Source organism: Vombatus ursinus, unplaced genomic scaffold, assembly GCF_900497805.2.
Source record: "Vombatus ursinus unplaced genomic scaffold, bare-nosed wombat genome assembly UNPS02014779.1, whole genome shotgun sequence".
In the NCBI taxonomy this organism is placed as follows: Eukaryota; Metazoa; Chordata; class Mammalia; order Diprotodontia; family Vombatidae; genus Vombatus; species Vombatus ursinus.
The window spans coordinates 37,397,515-37,411,681 of record NW_020954557.1 but is presented as its reverse complement, the minus strand read 5'-3'; the positions used below and the strand labels follow the sequence as shown (position 1 = coordinate 37,411,681).

At 36.7% G+C, this 14,167-nt stretch overlaps 1 protein-coding gene across 5 annotated transcripts in view; it reads left to right on the top strand.

Annotated features, from left to right (window-relative positions):
- OSBPL6 (oxysterol binding protein like 6) overlaps window positions 1–14,167 on the top strand; it is a 257,856-nt gene that overhangs the window by 111,424 nt on the left and 132,265 nt on the right. Inside the window, exon 1 of one of the 5 annotated variants that reach the window (XM_027866188.1) lies at window positions 1,834–1,909. The exons of the other annotated variants lie outside the window; for them this stretch is intronic. The gene's annotated coding sequence lies outside the window, so the exon portion shown is untranslated. Of the gene's footprint in view, window positions 1–1,833; window positions 1,910–14,167 lie in introns of those variants that run through there. 5 annotated transcript variants of the gene reach the window in all.

Here is a 14,167-nt window from a genome sequence, read left to right as displayed (position 1 = left end):
TTCTTCTTTTTTGTTAATCAAATGGTTATTGCCAAAATTTCCCATATCATTTGGTTATATCTTCTTGGGTTTAATAATGCAGATTTGGTCCCTAATTGTTTCCCCTAATGATGCAGCAAGAGCTACATTTATTTCACAGCTCTGTTAGCTGTTAGGATAGAAGGTCACACTTGGTGCTTATTGTAGGATGATAGCAAGTCAGAGTTTGGGGGGTTGTTGAATCATATTTATTGCCTGAGGTGACCTTATAAATCCCCAAGTCCAGCTGCCCTTCCCCCATTTTACCAGTGCCCAGCATTCATTTGCCCTGAGACACAATCATGCCTGGTCTGCAAATATATTATTGAATTGAAGGTGAATTGAAAGCTGAGTCATTCTGTTTCTTTACCTTCCTTCCCAGTTTCCTACTTAGCACTTTTTCCTCATAATCGGCACTTTGTAAGCAGTAAGGTTGTTCATTGATTTGCTGCCCTGGGAAGAAAAACTTTGCATTTTTTTTTTCAACTCAAAGGGATTGTTTTAGTGTGATTTGTATTCCCTGGAAATAGGCTTAGCTGATATTTTTAGCTCCTGTGTCCTATTGGGAATACTTAGAAGATTGATGGAAAGAGTACTGAAGAGGAGGATAATCAATTAACATACCTTGGAGTTAGTTTAGATAACTCAAAGATTAGGCTTAAATCAGAGACTTAGACCCCAACAAGGCCAGTTAGCTTGGCTTATGTCCTATGAATGGGTACTGACCTGTGGAACTACAATCTTGAACCTAACAAATATTTTCACCAGTTACCTTACAGGTGGTCACAAGGGGTCCTGGTAAGAGAATATGAAATGTGAATGAGAAATCTTTTATTGGTAGGAGTAGCCTTTGTAAAGCCACATTGAATTTACTTATAGTGTTGCTATTCATTTTTCAGTTATGTCTGACTCTTCGTGACCATTTGGGGTTTTCTTGGTCAAGACACTGGGCTGGTTTGCCATTTTCTTCTCTGTCTCATTTTACAGATGCGGAAACTGAGGCAAACAGGGTTAAATGACTTGCCTGGGGTCACACAGCTGTTAAGTGTCTGAGGCTGGATTTGAACTTGAGAAGATGAGTCTCCTTGACTTCAGGCCCAGCACTTTATTTACTGTGCCATCTAACTGCCCTCTTACTTACTGTAATCGTTGTTATAGCGTATCATACCTCAAGGTTAAGGATTTTTTCAATTAGAGTACAAGGCGGTAACATCTGCTGAAGAGAATTTTGCAACTTGGTTCTATTACACATTGCAAATAGCTCTTTAAAAGGCTTTAGAAGCCTAGGACCTTGAAGTATTAAGCTATGGAAGCCCTGAATTTAAGAAGGGTGGCGGGGAGAAAGAAGAATTATAATCATAGAACCTTAGAGGTAAAAGGAATATCAGAGATCATCTAGGTTATTTTGCTACTCATGGGCACAGATCTGAGATCAGAATCCAGGTTTCCTAACTTTTTAATTACAGTATTTTTTTCCCCAGTTACCTGTCAAGAAAATTTTTAGCATTCATTTTTAGAAGATTTTGAGTTCCAAGTTTTTCTTCTTCCTTCTCTCTTCTCCCCTCCCATCTTCTGAAAATGGTAGGCAGTTTCATATAGTTTATACATGTATTATCATGTAAAAAATATTTCCATATTAGTCACAATTGTGAAAGAGGAAACAGATTAAAAAAAACCACAAGGAAGAATAAAGTAAGTGAAAAAATATGCTTCGAAATGCATTCAGAGTCCACCAGCTCTTTATCTGGATGTGGATAGTGTTTCCCTTCTTGAGTCCTTTGTCCTTGTCTTGGATCATTGTGTTGCTGAGAAGAGCAGAGTCATTCATAGTCGATCTTCACACAGTGCTGCTGATACAGGTTTCCTGACTTCTGATCCAGTATTGGAAGATGTATGGTACAATGGGAAAAGCTCTGAATTGGGAATGGAGGCAGAGGTTTTTGTTTGCAAAGTTTGTGTGCTTTGTATTCAGAACAAGACTTCAGTGAAGTTGCTTGATGCAACATTGGCAAATGCTGCCAGAAACAACCTGGGATTCACTACGTGTTTGATTTTGAATTAATTTTTGGTCATTATGCATTCAGAAACCTTTTACTGTTGCCAAATTTTTCGTGACCCCATATGGGGTTACAACCTACAGTTGGACTAGATGACCTTTAAACTTTCTAGAGTAGTGAACCTTTGATGGCATCTGCAATACCATGGGGGTGCCAACGACCAAAGTAAAGTAATAGGTTAGGGAGAAAATAGACTGTTTTGTGTTATCTAGATAAACAAATTATCTGGAGAGACTTCTCAGCATGCTTAATCTGTGACTGTTTAAATTATTTTTCAGTGTGTATTTTCTCCAATTGACCTTCTTGATAGGAAAGCATTTTATTCAGAGAATCTCAAGAGTTAGAAGGTATCCCAGAAGCCTGGTAGTCCAAGTTATACACATACAATAATCTCATCTACAACAGAGTGCTTGATTTGGAATCAGAGCACATGGGTTCAGATTCTGGCCGTGACATTGACTAGGTGTGTGACATCGGGCAATTCACTTACTCTTTCTTGGCCTCAGTTTCCTTAACTGAAAAATGAAGGAATTGGCCTAGATAATAACCTCAGAGGTTTCTTACAGTTCTAAATCTATGCTCCTAACCCTGGCAAGTGCTTATTTATCACCTAAGATCTCCAATGAGGTAGCACCTGCACTACCCCCTTTGACTTTTGAACAGTTCTGATTATTAGGAAATTAGTATTTACCTACTGGGCAAAATCTTTCTCTCTATAACTCCCATTACACTTTTTCCTTAAAGCAGAAGTATAGCCAATAATACATAAGTAGAGTCAGTTCAAGGAGTCCCAGAACATAGTGTTAGGATTTGTTGTATGGGGCTGATGGTTACTGATTATTTGGTTCCTGAATGAACTACTCAGAAACACCCTAAGTCAGCAGGCCATTCGCACTGAGATATTCAGAAACCTCTTTCAGAGCATTGATTGGAAGGTAAAAATATTATTTAAATCAACTTCACAAACTGATGCCCAATTTTTTTTCTTTTGATTCGTCACTGACCTAAAAAGACAAGAAAAAAAGCCTTTTAGATTGATGGATGGCTTGAGATACCTCTAAAAATGTTTCTTTTTGCAAATTTATTTCCAGAATAAGATAACTGCAGCAAAGATATGTTTTGCTTATTCTCTGAGGACTTGGTTCTTCTTTGAGTTGAATTTTTGCTAGGTTTTTAAACCATTCTTTTCATTTTCTCATCACAGGGAATTATATGACCAGAGATTTTCTGATGCTGTTACCTTTAGATTTCCCTGCCTTTTCACTTGACTAACATTAGGAGGTCAGGTGCTGACTTTGCTGGTGTGGAATAGAGCTCTTCTGTACTAGTATCCAGGAAGGTTGAGATCTTTAGAGATCATTAGTCCACCTCCCTCAGTTTTGAAATGAGGGAAATGAGACCCAGAGAGGTGAAGTGATAGAGAATAATTATTGCTGCCAGGTCTGCAGCAAAGAGAGGAAAGCAGTAATGTGCACAAGTCTAGGACTTGCTATGCTTGTGTGTCATGGGACTAGCTGTTATGGATTGGTGAAGCTAAGAGGTACAATGGAATATACATGTGAGTACAGGCTGAGCTTGGTGTAAGTAGCTCATGATCAACAGCATTTATTGAGTAAGTCACCTGTTCTTGCATCACATCACAGGGTTGTAATAAAATCAATTCAGCAATTCAGTTGTACTAAATGTTTGCTGTTTACAAGGGATGGTACTGGGCCTTGGGAATCAAGGACCTAAGACGCCTTCTGATTGAAACCCTTCATTTTATAAATGAAGAATTAAGACCCAGAAAGACTGAGTATTTGCCTGTCATACAGATAGATGTCAGAAAGCTTGGATTTGAACCTGAATTTTCCAGTTTCTAATTTAGCACTCTTTCCACAGTGCGACACCACCTCCCCAAAACTGAAATGAAACAGCCCCTTCCCAATGCTTACTTATCTTTAGATGGATCTGTGATTTCATTGGTGTTGTTATTCCCTCCACTGGTGAAGATTAAAGGCCCACCACCCCTTTTCCTATGTGATTCCATGGAAGATTCAGCAGACTCACTGGAAATTTCCTTTGATCTTTTACTTATATTAAGGTTACTAGTATAGCATCGTTCACATGACTTGCTTAAGTTACATTCTTGTCCTACGTGTCTTTAATGTCTTTTTACCCCACTTCTCAACTTTGTATATTTTTATCCACTATATACATTTCCTTTGCCCTTTGGATTGCTTGTAGAACTAGGTCTTGATGAGTACAAATAATGAATCCTTATGAAGTTGTCGTATTATTCAAATTTGTAATGCATATTTCCATTGAGATGGAATCAGTGACCATGTTTTACATACCTGTAACTTCAAATATTGTGAATTTGAATATATGAGACCATTTCGTGTAATTTGTTATTTACAGTAATTGGGACCTAGCTGTAATTTCAATTCTTCCAATATCATGGTGTTCCATGACTCAGTCATATATCACCCAGAGTGTTTGAGTAGGCAATAATTAAAAAATGGACAAATGACTTCTTCCATTTTACTTAATGATTCATTCAAGTATAGGATACCTTTCTTTGTAGGAATATTATGGCTAAGAAATGAAACAAAAATTATTAAAGGAGTAAGTCAAGATACAAATGGACATTAGGGATGTTTCCCCAACATTTTTAAATACAGCCCACTTTTGTATTCTTTCCTCTCATATCTTATATTTTACCCATGGTTGATGACTTAGTTTACATTCTATTTATTAGACTTCCTAAAGTAAAAGCTCTTATCAGTGAAAAATAAGCATATAATTCTTGGTGGGAAGACCAGGGAGTGAGGAAACATGGATCCCATCCCTACTTCTTACCACTCGACCTCCCATGGGTGGTTTATGCTTTCTCTGGCATCATGTCCCACTCATTAGAGAGGAAGGAAACCTTTTCCATCTCTGTCCTTCCAGTGTTATTGAATTTAAAGTGTGATCATGAAACAAAAATGCTTCAAGAAAAAGTATTTGTCAATATAGGCTCTAACTTTCTGTGATCAGCAAGATTGTATAGTGAGAAATTATCGTACTTAAGTGTTTCTTTTGTATCTTATGCTGTATAGGTATCATCCCCCCAAAATAGTGTTTAGAATGAATGATTCCAAAAAAAATGACAGGTTACACCTATATGCTATATAATTTTGATGATTAACTTTGCCCTAAAAGAAGAGATATGGATGTATGCACCCTGCCTTTTAGAAGTGGAGGATTATGGGCGTCAAAGATTGCATATACTCTCATTCGGTTGATATGTTGGTTAGTTTTGCTGATCTTTTTTTCTTTTTAATTTTTCTTGTGAGATATGGCTTTCTGGTAGGAGAATTGAAGATAGATATATTAGGAATTGAATTTAATGCAAAGATATCAATAAAAAAGATTCTTTTTTTTAAAATGATGGTTTATATCCAACTCTAATAACTGGATTCTTGATTAAAGCAAGAGATGCTCAATCTCACAAGGAACTTACTTAAAAAAATTTAATGATATCAAAACAAAGGAGAGAATGGGAATATATTTCTCTATTTTTTATTATCCTTTATTTATTTTTTGTCCCTCCCAACTCCTCACCCCTCTAGGAAAAAAAAAACAAAATAAAGTAAGAACCCTTGTAACATACATATAATCAAGTAAAATAAATTCCCATATTGGTCATTTCCAAAAATTTATATTTCATTCTGCATATTAGGCCATCCCCTCTCCATCAGGAGGTAGGAAGGAATTCTTCATCATTGATCTTCTGGAATTATAATTGATCAGAATTATTAAGTCTTTCAAAACTGTTCACTTTTTGGGGGGAGGTATGGCAAGGCAATTGGGGTTAAGAGATTTGCCCAGGGTCACATAGCTAGTAAGTGTCAAATATCTGGCCTGAGGCCGGATTTGAACTCAGCTCCTCCTAACCCCAGGGCTGGTGCTCTATACACTGCCCACCTACCTGCCCCAAAACTGTTCACTTTTAAAATATTGATATTATAGTATGAATTGTTCTCCTGCTTTGGCAGTGAGGATATATTTCATCAGTTTGAGATACTGGCACCTAGATCCCTTTTTTCTGCATGTGTGGAGTTCAGGTAGGGGGTGGCCAGCTCTCTGCCAAGATTGCAGTTGGAACATAAGTAGCTCCCAAACTTTGAGGTGTAGTGTGTGTTATGCTTAGAAGTAAATGAAGCGAACTGATTTCAACAGTTTAGCAGTCTAGCATAAGAAGACCCCCACTATGACTGACTACTATCGTGAGTGTGCTAGGTAAAGGTATACCCTACTAAGAGTGGGTACAATTTCTTTGATGCTTAGTGATTATATTTATAACTTTATCAGTCACTCTGCCTCCTTCTTTTGATCTACCTCTCCTTCACCCTTCCCACAGAGGAAAGAGGTCACATCTGACCAGGCTATTTATGTAATAGTTTATTGTTTTCCCCAATCACACATTACAACAATTTTTTTAACATTTAAAAAAAAGTTTAAGTTCCAAATTCTCAGTTGGCTGGCTCCTTCATGGACATAGTAAGCACTTAATAAATTCCACTGATCTATCCAATCTATCTGTTTCTCTCTCCTCCTTTATTCTCCTTCTCCTCCTCCCTTCTTTTTCTCTCCCTCTCCCTCTCTCCCTCCTTCTCTCTCTACTTCCCACCCTTCAAGGCTCAACTCAATTCCTACTTCTGATTTCTTCCCATAGGAAATCAGCTTCCTTCACTTAGGCCTCACACAGGATTTTGTACCTCTTTCATGTTCTTCCTATTACATTCTTCGTTTGACTTATTTCTTGTTTATATTAGGATCATAGATTTAGAACTGGAAGAGATAGGTTAGTCTAATCCCTTCATTTTATAGTTGAAGAACCAGGGGCCCAGGAAAGTCAAATCATTTGTTTAAGTTCACAGCTAAGAAATGACGGAACTGGGAGGCATGTGCCATGTCTCCTGTCGTCAGTATGAAGCTCCAACATGGGAGGGACTGTGTTTTCATGAAATTAGTATCTCTTTTGTTAATCTCATGCATCATAGTACTGTGATCTTTATATAGTTGGTATATAGTAAGTGGTTGCTATAGAATGACTAAATCAATCATGCTTAGCTCAGCTGAGTGAGGATAGTTATCCTTGGTTCTGTACTTCAGTGATGGAAGAATAATTATATTTCCAAAGAATTTTAGGGATCCCTGTTGAGTAACTAGTTCATTGAGGGTAATTTTAAGAACTTTGAGTAAAGCAACCAACTGATGGCAAAACTAACACCTGGCAATTGTGCCAATGAAGAGGAGAGACCTTTCATAAACAAGAGGCATCCAGCATTACTCTCTCTAGCCGGTCTGTTAGGAGAGCTGCTTGTGTTTAATGATATGATAAAATTTGGGGTTTGAATAACTCATGTGTAGCTAATGTGATTCTTTCCAGACTGGGAAGATTGAATTCTCAGGTCACTGGCTTCTTCCATGACATTGGCTTGTTTGTGCCAAGTAATTTGAGTGTTATTGTTTTTTTTTTTTTAAATCCATTGGTTAAAAATGGAAAACGTTCGACTGAATTAGGAAATATTCAGGGCACTTTTACAGGGTCCTTCTTCATTCAGAAGAAAACATGGCAATGCTTAGATTCTTTTGTCTCTCTCATGACCACAATCCTGAGCAACCTACTTCCACAGAACTTTTGGTGATGTTTATTTATGCCACTAGTACCTATAGGCACTTGGTGGCATGCAGATAGAGTGCTGGGCATGGCATCAGGAAGACCTGAGTTCAAATATGGTTTCAAACATTTACTGTCTGTTTCAGTTTCCTCAACTGTAAAACAGGGATAATAACAGCACCCACTTTGTAGGGTTCTTGTGAAGATCAAATGAGACAGTATTTGTAAAAAGCAAATATAGCCTGATACCCGGCTTATGGTAGGCACTATATACCTAGTCCTTTCTCCTCTCTAAGCTCTTATCTTGGTATAGAGATGACCCTGGGTTTTTGAAGGCCAAACCAATAGAATGCAAGCTTCTGGCAGGCTCTATCTACCCTTTGAGGTCTTGAGGTAGGCCTTGAGACTGGCCACATATCTGTGTACAAGGGCTAGCCTAGCTAAGTGCAGAGAAGGCTGATCATAAGGTTGGTTAGTTGGTTATTGTCCTGTGTTCTCATAAGGTTAGCTGTAGGGAGATGGATTTTTTTTTTTAGTACAGCTATTTACAGCTCAGATGACTTGCAAACCATATTAGAAGAGAATGAGTTCACACTGATTAAATCTTTTCTTGAAATATTTTCCCCATTTTAGGTCATTGTCCTATAGATTGATGTCAACAAAAAGATCTTTCTGTTTTATATTCAGTAAAACCTTCTTATAGAACTAGAAAATTTGGGGCATGAAAACACTTCCAAAAAGGAGTATAAATTACTTGTGTTCTACATTAGTTTTTCTCCAGCTCCTCTCCAACCAAGAATTTTGCAAAATTTATTACTTGCTAGTACAACTCAAAAGATGAAGTGGGGTGGGGAGGGAGAAGAACCCTGAAAAGCAATGTTAGAATTGTTTTCTGAATTGCCTGTTTTGTTTCTTACCAGTGATTATGGCTTAAAAACATTTTCCGTGCCACAATACCATCCATATTTTCAAGTGAAGAAAAAGTAGGACAGTCAAAGCTTCATTTTCATTTCTCCTTACTTTGCCCTCTCTTATATCACTCTGCTTTTATTCTCATGAGATCTCCTAGGTCAGTAATACACAGTTTCTTTGAATTTCTAAAGAAGAAGATCAAATATCCTAGAGTCAGTTCTACTATCAAATTAAAGCTAAGAAAAAGAAAATTGGCACAAATCTGTTTCCAAAACATTTGCTGAATTGGGGCTTGATTATATTAGAAAGAGTTGAAATAATTTTTTGATTGTGTGGACATACCAAAAATGGGAAATGTAAAAACTTTGCTACTTTTCACGGCCTGACTCCAATTCGCCTTTCTAACATTCACATCCTCTCCTGTCCTTGGCTTTCATCAGCCCTCTCTTCCCTTAAGGTATAGTTCAGACATAATCTGCTTCTTTTTTTAAAAGTTGTATTATGTGTAATTATAAATATTTACAAGTTATTCCCATGTCGTAAAAGGTCTTTTATATAACAAAACAGTTAAGTAAAACTAATATTACAGTAACCTCATCTGAAATTGCATGTAGCATTTCATATTTGTAACATCTCCCCATGTACACCTATTTTTTTAATTAACAGAAATCCATTTTCTCTCATCCTTTCCACTCCATTGAAAAAAGAAAAGAAAAAAAATTCTTACCACAAATATGCAAGTTCAAACAAAACAAATTGCCTCAATGGCTGTATGCAAAAAGAATTTATATATTATATATATATATATGTGTATGTACATAATATATAAATTATGCACCCTAAATCCATCACCTATCTGTAATGGATAGCGTATTTCATCATTGATCTTCTGGAACCATGAATGGTTGTTGTATTATCACAGTTCTTAACATTTTCAAAGTTGTTTGTTTTTATAATGTCATTGTTATATAAATTGTTCTGACTATCTATGTTTTCATGAAGATTTTTTTATGAGACCCCCAACAACTGCTATCTATCTCCTTCTCAAACTACCTTATATTTTGTGTGGTATGTTTTGAGATCTGTTTATATTTTAGATATTAATTGTTACAGAAGTTAGTTAGCCTTATGTTTTTATGTGATTGAATCCAGGAAACTCTTGCTCTTACTAAAGTCCTTTGGAATACTTAGATCAGTTTTGAAAAACATTCTTTATTAAGAAAAAAAAGAAAGAACTGTGTGGCAGAGTGAAGAAGCTTAACTGTTCATAATGCCTGTAGTATGTGTAGATGGGACAAAAAAGGTGAAGAGATGCAGTGTGAACAGGAGGAGTTAAATGTAGATGCAGCCTTCCTCTAATCACAGGATTCTGAGCTAGAAGAATCTTCAGAGGTCATCCCCCTTCCAGTTCTAAATGCTATCATCATAGGAACCTGGGAGGAAATTGAGGGCCAGAAAAGTGCGATGATTTTCTCAGTCATGTGAGTAGTACATAGCAAAGGCCGGATCTGAATACAGGGTATTTTATTCCAAACCCAGTGTCCTTTCCACTACCACTATATTGCTTCTTTTCGGTGACAGGGTTTTTTTTTTTTTAATACAGATTTCTTTTCCTTTCTGCCAAAGTAATGCATTTATCCCATGCTGTTGAGACAATACTTCTTATTTTCCTTTTAACTTTAGCCTTGATTTCACATTAATCTGAATATTCTTTTGACAGAGAGATGCAAACACATTAAATTCCTAGCCCTGTGGATAATTTAAGTTCAGTGTGTTTTTCAAATCCATCCCAGGCAGGGGATGGTCAAGAAGAGATATCAAAGTGATTGGAAAAGCATATTTTGCATTGAACCCACTTAGTTGTTGTCACAGTCTATAAATGTCTATAATGTAAAAGCAAAAGACATCAATAAAATTGAAGTTGTAAACTTTTTTTAAAAAGGCGGGGGTTTTGGAAAATCATAGAGGACACGATGGGGATAACAGAGGCCAAATGTGCTATTGCTGTCACAGATCACAACCCTTGCATTTTTGGTCACCCTTTTTTGATTCACTAAAGTAGGGTCCTTTCTGGCAAGTGCTTTGTGTTTGTCACAAAAGGCACTGAGGATATATTGCACAGCAGAACTGAGTCTTAACAACTGGGAGAAGTAACTTTATGTGATGTTCTTCCGTCCGCAAGATAAGGGTTCAGGACAGGGATGTACTGGTAAATGTTGAACAACCAGTTCTCCAAAAAAAATGTTGACATGACACACTTTTAAGTTTAATCTTCCTTATTAACATTATTCCATCAATTTTTAAGTCTAGACAATCAACGGAACAATCAAGCCCTGATTTGTAGTGTTTACTGATTTTTCAGATGGAAATGCTCACACTCATAATTTAACAGTCAGCTTTTTCGAGCTGGTACAAGCTGGCGCCAGCACATCACTGGTTCAGGGGCATTCTTGAAAATCACCTTAAAGTAAATCGTCTTTCTTTTTTCCTTCTTGTAGGTCTTCATAGTGTGTGATTTGATCTTCCCAGTAGTTATGAGACTTGATAAAAGAATCAAACAGACCAGTAATGTGTAATGTAATAGGTCTTTTGCATGGCATACATTTTATCTCACGTAAGGGAAGGTACCAGAGCTAAGAAGAAATGCCAGAGAGAATCCTTGTCCTGGGGACAAAGGCAGCAATGGAGATTACAAACAGCAATGGAGAACTTCTGGTCTAATTGCCTTTAGGCTAAAGGAAAAGTAAAAGGGGGTGGGGAGGCTCAGTGATGGTTCCTTCAGAGAGTCTGCTCTTGGAACTTTGCATAATCACTTGAATGAAGCTGTTCACCACTCTTAGTTGTTGTGTTGTCTAGCTGGGTTTCTGTCACCTTCACAACAGAGTACCCGTGTAAGACAGCAAAGATCATGAGTTTTATAGGGAGAAAGTGAGTTCCCAATCAGGTGTGTTGGGTTAGTTTCTTATCTCAGTATGAGTTTTTGACTAAGGAAGAAGAGAAACCTGGAAATAATTGGGGAATGTAAGCATGGGAGAAGGCGTAGTAGTTTCCAGAAATACCGTAGGAATGTTACAGTAGGAGGCTGTCTCCAGAATAGAGATACCCCTATATCAAGTGACCTTTCTGGACCTAGAGAGATGAAAGAAACCACGTAGGTCTTTTCAGTTATCACAAATTGTCAAATAGACTTAGAAAAACTTCCTTTCCTTCCCATTCTACATGTGCCCTAACAATAATCCCTTCCCCTACATACAAGTAGGAAGATTTAAGCTAGCATTTATAAGTTATTCAGATCTCTATTTTCTCATAAGATGATTAGAGATTCATTAGTTTAATTTCTTCTGACAAATTCTTGAGGCTACTTTAATATTTACTTCATTGACTTTGAAATCTAAATGAAAACACCAGGCTTTGCTGCCAGCAGTGATCTAACTCAACACAGTTTACTTTTTGAATGGACTAAACTTCTAGATGCCAAAAAGAGGTCTGCAGAAATAATTCTTTCATGCATCAAATTGAGAAATTATGCAAAGATGGATGATTGATCCTCTTTTGTCACTAAATAAATAAATGCTTGGGTTATTGTTTTAGACCTGAGGACTTACTGTTTAGACTGTCAATATCAAAATTTCCTTTGTAATTTAAAAAAAAAATCTTATTTACAAATAGCACTTTCTTCCCCCTGGGATATCCTCCCAATCTGTCCTTCCATAGGGAAGGGTTCCCAGAGGGTAGCTATTATTCTCACAGGTTATAGGGGTATCCTATGATGCTGTATTACAAACATTATTGCTGATGAGGCCCTCTGGTGTGCCTGCCCTTAATTATCAGTCAGTAGACAGTTGGCTCTTAGGAAAAGCATTTACCAAGATGGCATAGTAAAAATGAGTAGCCAGGAGACATTCCCTCAACATAACTTGGGGCATACTTTCTCACAAATACACACGAATCTCTGGGCTGAGTGGGCACAAATTTAAGAGTACAACAGAAAATGTTTTCTAGGCAAAAAAAAAGTTATTTTATTAGACTAATAGATAAAAAAATACTCTATGTTCTAGTTTACATTATCTTTTTAGTATAATTTACATTATCTTTTTAGTATTGAAAGTATATTTTATTTATATAATTATACACTTGTCAAATTTAATAGAAGTAGATTTAATTTTTATTGCAAATGGAGTTTTAAGCTGCAAGTTTTTTTTTTCAGCCATTCTACAGTTGGTGGGCTCCTACTTTATTTCTAGTTCTTTGCTCCCTCCAAAAATGCTATTATGAATATTTTGTTGTATAGTGGTTCTTTTTATCTTTAATATTCTCGGAGTATGTGCCTGCTAGTGGAGTCACTGGATTGAAGTGTCTGAAACAATTTTGTCACTTTTCTTGCTTAATACCAAGGGATACCCAGAATGGATGGACCAATTCACAGCTCCACTAATAGCATATTTGTATCTTCAAATGTATGCTTCCTTTTTTTTTTTAGTTTTTTTAATTTGTTTTAATTTTCAACATTTACTTCCATAAGATTTTGAATTCCAAATTTTCTCCCCATATCTCCCCTACCCCACCCCAAGACAGCATGCAATTTGATATAGTCTTTATATATACATTCATATTGAACCTATTTTCACATTAGTCATGTTGTAAAGAAAAATTAGAACCAATGGAAGAAACCATGAGAAAGAAGAAACAACAACAACAAAAAAGAAGACAAGAGCAAGTAGTATGCTTTGATTTGTATTCAGACTACATAGTTCTTTTTCTGGATGTGGACAGCATGTTTCTTTTTTTTTTAAGGCCATTGGGGTTAAGTGACTTGCCCAGGGTCACACAGCTAGTAAGTGACAAGTGGCTGAGGCTGGATTTGAAGCATGTTTCTTAATGAAGCCTTCCACCTTGCTTTCTTCTGTACAGGGTATAGAATTGTTTACATATACTTCTAGCAGGAAGTGAGTTGCATGTTTCAACTTTTGTCTTTTGAACTCATGCTTTAATCATTGCATTGACCACAGTTCTAAAATCTTTCAAACACGGCTCTACAGTGCTGTTGTCATTATATATATTTCTCCTGGATCAGCTCGCTTCACTCTGCATGAGCTTATTGAGATCTTCCCCATTCCTGCTGAATGCTCATTTCATCATTTCTTATGACACAATAATATTTGATGGTATTAATATAATTTGTTTAACCATTTCCCTAGTTTCCAATTTTTAATATAATGAAGATGTTACATATATAAAAATAATTATCATACATAATAATACATCAATATGTCATTTATGTACACATTATCTTTGTACTGCTGTGGTGAGGGACCTTAGAGGCAGCTAGGTGTTACAGTGGATAGAGTGTTGGGCCCGCAGTCAGGAAGATCTGAGTTCAAATGTGACTGGGCAAATTAGTTAACCCTGTTTACCTCAGTTTCCTCATCTTTAAAGTGAGCTGGAGAAGGAAATGGCAAACCACTCCAGGATTTTTGCCAAGAAAACCCCACAACAGAGGTACATAGTACAAACACCTTCATTTTACAAA